Genomic DNA, 5000 nt, shown 5'->3' on the forward strand with positions numbered 1-5000 from the left:
ATACCCTGGCCATCCCAAGCGGTTGAACACTAGGACAAACACCTTAGGTATAAATCCAAAGGTGAGTCAGAAATAAAGAATACATTTGAACTTTATTTGATGTCTACTACATAACAGTATTTGTTATCTCTGCACGGTCAATATTCCTTTCAAGCACAGGCTCATGTACAGGTTCTTTGGAACTGGACGTAGGAGTAAGGGGCTCAACCTTCGGTTCATCCTCGGTCAGACTTCTTCAACTTCCGCTTCTTTCACTATTTCAACGTTATACATCTGGTTTCCGTGAAATAACATGGGTCTTTGTAGTCATCGGCCTTTTTGCCTCACTTTCCACGAGTCCACTCGGCTAGATCTACAGTTTCTGTCGGCAGAGATATGTTCACATAGGCGCGTGATTTTTCATTCGATCCATATATACAGCTTCTAAATTCTCCGTAACGAGTTTATGTATTAAAGCTGCTAACTGAGACTTAAGTTTAGCGTACTCATCCGTCGACTTACTTATCTCAGTCAATGAGGCAGATTTGGACGTTGTGCTGAGTGGGCCCCAAAGACTGGTCTCTTGGTTATTTTACTTTGGCAGCTCAGGCTCGACTATGGACTCTTTTTGCTGGCCAAGACCGGAGTCTTCTCTATCCGACTTTTCTCTTCAGACATAGTAGGGGTTGATTTAAAACCCCGGGTCTCGAATGTCAGCTTTACTTCCTAGATTTAAGTTTCTTCGAGGAAGAAGAATCCATGGTATACTTCGATACTGAACCTTAAGTATTGAAGACCTTCATTCTCTTAAGGAATAAATGTACAGGAAATTAATATTATATGGTAGTTGACACCACAACGTTTAAGCAGCAGCAGTTGTGGTTGTTACTTTCGCTAATTTTAAAATATGTAAACGACGGTTTAACGAGACTATATTGACGGTTAAAGCGTAAACGTAGGACTATTGTTTTTAACAGTTCTATTGAAATATGCACGAAGTAGGCGAACTATAAAGTTAGGGTGCCTCGTGGATCAGCAATACTCTGGGGGGATTTGAAGACTGTGACATTGCTTATATACAATCCTCCTAGTACTGAATTCGCCGAAGGCATTTTTATTTATGTTTCCATCGTCGTCTTGGCAAACTTATTATTATTGGTTTCGTCGCGTGCAGATGGTAGCTAAGCGAAATCCTATCTTTAGAGAATAAAAGAAGGGAAAATGAAAAGTATACTCTTGACCTCCCTAGTAGTTGTATTAACCAACGACTAGCCACGGATCAAGAATCACCGGCTTGTCTACATCAGAATGGTGAACTGATTGGCTGCTCGGAGGAAAAACTAGGCAACGTTAATAGTCCCTAGATACCTATTATCAGTTGTGTTGAGCTATCTCGCAACTGAAGTATTCAGATATATATCATTGGGAAAATAAATGGGACTTTTAATTTGCCTACTCCAAATATCTAATTTGTAAAATAGAAGATATTTATAGATAAAACCATTAAACCCTATTTGATGAACTCATTGTACCTACTTGTTAAGAGTGCTTTATACAATTGGCATCTAATGTGGAGGCCTGACTATTACACTTTACGAAAGAAAGTTACCCTCCATCCCCAGGTTGGTGTGGCAGGCCCTAGGCCAAAAGGTTGATCTTAAAAAAGAGAAATCCTAATTACCTCAGTTCTTATACTGTAAGTATCCCGTAAAGTATTTGAATCTTGCATATACATTTGGCTTGAGTCAAACAACTTTATGAGTTGATCATAATCTTCAGGTTCACATTTTTAAGAAGATATGAAAACCCCCAAAACCTTAGCACGTGCTTCCTTAATAGCATTCTTCATACTCATATGAAAGCAACCTGTTACAACCTTTCCTCTTCTCTCATACAAAGTTGCCGTAAACACTTCCGGTGGAATTTGCGTAGTCTTGCGACTTATCCCTCTGTGGTACTGTTTCTTTATACTCGGGGTTCAGATATAGTTTTATCTATCTCTATAAGAAGAATGGTAGATTCATCTACTGTACTTGGAATTTCTTTGAAGGTTTCCAAGTAGAAGTTCTCTAGGGCCTATATGACATATCATCGTCTGAAGACGTCTTCTTGACTGCCTGGGTACCCATATACCGGAAGGTGCTAACACCTCTTTTCAAATACATTGGTTCATCCTGTGTCATATTCATTCGTTCATTGAACCAGGTGTTGGAGTGCAATGTAGTAGACTTTAAATAAAGTGCAACTGTATCTAAAGTACGTTGCATTCGAATGAATTTTTTTATGATCTCACCCTCAGTTATATACTGATGGTGTTTGTACTAGTGTTCAACCACTTGGGTTGGCCAGGGCAAAAACTCATATGATCAGTAGAAGAAACCTTATGCAGAACACTTTAGCACTCGGATATATTTTCTAGAAATAAATATATAATATTCTCTGTTACTACACTCAGTCTCGGACCTCGGCTCTCGGCTAGCCGGTGGCCCGTATCCTATAAATAGAATAATCTGAGAAGAAGTCTCAAATTACTCTTACGTTCTCTCGGGCTGACCCACCTATACTTATATTAATTTGAGAACAAGTATCATATTACTCTCGGGCTGACGACGTAAAACGTTATTAACATATATAGAAATACGTCTACTACTGTAGTCTCTCACCAGGGATCTGTTTCCCGTATCAACACAGAGTGATCCTAGCGTTCACTATGTTAACCAATGCGATTTCCTTAATAATTTCCAAGACGGATTTTCCCATGCGTTTTGTTTCCTACGATTAATCTCAAATGCATCTCTTTATATTGATTTGAGGACCTAAGGCCCGGACGTTGTGCATTATGTGACGCAGTGAACAGATCTATATTATGTTTGCCCCATCTTTTCTCAGCTAACTAAAAGAATCATGGAAACAATTTTCAATCGGTTGCTCAACTCATGTACTACCTTTTTTGATAGACTGGTAGCTGACGTACTAGCATATCCGGCAAGTGATTGTGCACAATTGGTATATGTCCTTTTGTAAAAGAGAACTGACGAATTGATCATGCCATCTACTTACAAGCTGGTTGTATGGATTCATATCATTAATATAATCTAAGACTTTTGGTCAATTACCATTTCAAAGTGTGTACCATATAGTTAGTCTTAAAACAGCTCAAGGCTGATAATGTTCCTGATAATTCCTACTTTATAGTAGGATAATTACGATGTGGGGCATCTAAGCTCTTACTAACGAATTGCACATATCTAGGCTTCTCAACAACCTGATATAGTACTCCGCCTACAGCGTTATATGATGCGTCAGTAGCTACCTGAAAAAGTATCCCGTCTATCGGACGACGAATTATTGGAGCAGTCGTGTATGACAGTCTATACTTTACGTAAAACTTCTTCCCATTCAGATATCCATAGTTATCCTAGCTTACCTTTATGTAAACGTAAGTGACCAATGGGCTTTAATAAGCCCGATAACTGCGAAACTTCATCTGTAAAGAAATTTGTAAATCTGCAGAAGCTGTTAATATTCTTCCAGTTTGTAGGGATTCTCCAGTCTTGGAGATGTTAAACTTTACTTAGATCTCATCACTACACCTTCAACTGAAATATGGTTTCCAAGCAATTGTAACTTTTTGACTCCCCACTCATACTTCTGCCCATTTATTTTGGAAGTTATGAACATTCTAACGCGCAAGCACTTGTTTTGAGATATGCTTCTGCTTCCTTTGTTGCCGTGAAGACAATAATAATATCATACAAGTCACCTCTTCTTGAGGCATAACTTCGAACATATTCTCCATGATCTGATGAAAGCATATGAAGCACAAATGGTGGTCCTCTGAACATATATTGACTTTCTTTCTTTACAAATGAAAAGCGGCAACGATGTTCCTACACGAGTTTAAGCCGATTATAACTTTAGGTAACATCTGTTCTTGAAAAAACGCCCTTTCAAGGGATCTCAGTATCTCAGTTATACGAGGTAAGTAGAAGTAAATGTAGGCATTGTCTTATTAAAGGTACACATATCTAAACAAACTCTGTGCTTTTGGAAAGTTCCATCCGAGTTGAACTTATCTACAGCTAACAAAGCCAACTTATAGATGTAGGTCATCTTATCTTCAAACAATTGTTTTATCTGTCTTGAAGCAGTCTACGTGAGACATAGTTGCGTTAGGGAATCTTTAGTTTAGTGAATTCAACTCAGGTCAAGTCTTAACTTACGTAACCTTAGTTAAACAATCCAATAGGTTATATCCTTATCGCCCGATTGATAACAATCAAGTCAGTGATTTTTTGACAAAATGAGGAATCAATTCCTTCATGTTATTATTTGGTGACGACGGTGGCTTCAAAATTTTATCGTCGGATTGATCCTTCATAGGTTTGACTCCGTTTGGTAATCCCGTAATATTATCCCAAAAGATAGCAAGTCTCCCAAGCCAGTTACAGTGTAGTCACATTGAATACAACCAAATCGATTTGTCCCATTATATGATCAAATAACATGGTATTTATATCACTGACTTTCTACTGAAAAAAATTAAGTTCATTCTCATTAGGCATGACAATATGCGTATCTCCTAAATATATTTTACGTCTCGCATAAGTGTTACACGTTGAGACGAGCGAGAAATTGAGCTACTGGGTCTAATAATGCATCAATCTTCATTCCGTTTAAATATACAGGTGATACAATACGTTTATCGTCTTCAGACGTACACGGCTATCTGTCGTCACGTGATACCAATGTTTATTGTCGTCTTTACCTTAGCGTTTATAGGTATCAGTTGGATATTGTTGCAAGATGAAGAGTGCTTTCGGTGTGTTGTCTTGGAACTAGTGCACTGTAAAAGGCACTTGCAAGAATCTGCATGTTTCCCAAAGGAGTTCGGTGTGAACTGGTTTTGATAAACCATAAATTCATACTCTGAATTTAAAACTTTTATGCAGTGGCTGTTGTTGCTGCTAGTCTTTACGTCCAGCTGGCTTCGAGTAACTTGTTGACAAGTTATATTTCCA

Source organism: Sphaeroforma arctica, assembly GCF_001186125.1.
Source record: "Sphaeroforma arctica JP610 unplaced genomic scaffold supercont1.36, whole genome shotgun sequence".
Classification (NCBI taxonomy): Eukaryota; class Ichthyosporea; order Ichthyophonida; genus Sphaeroforma; species Sphaeroforma arctica.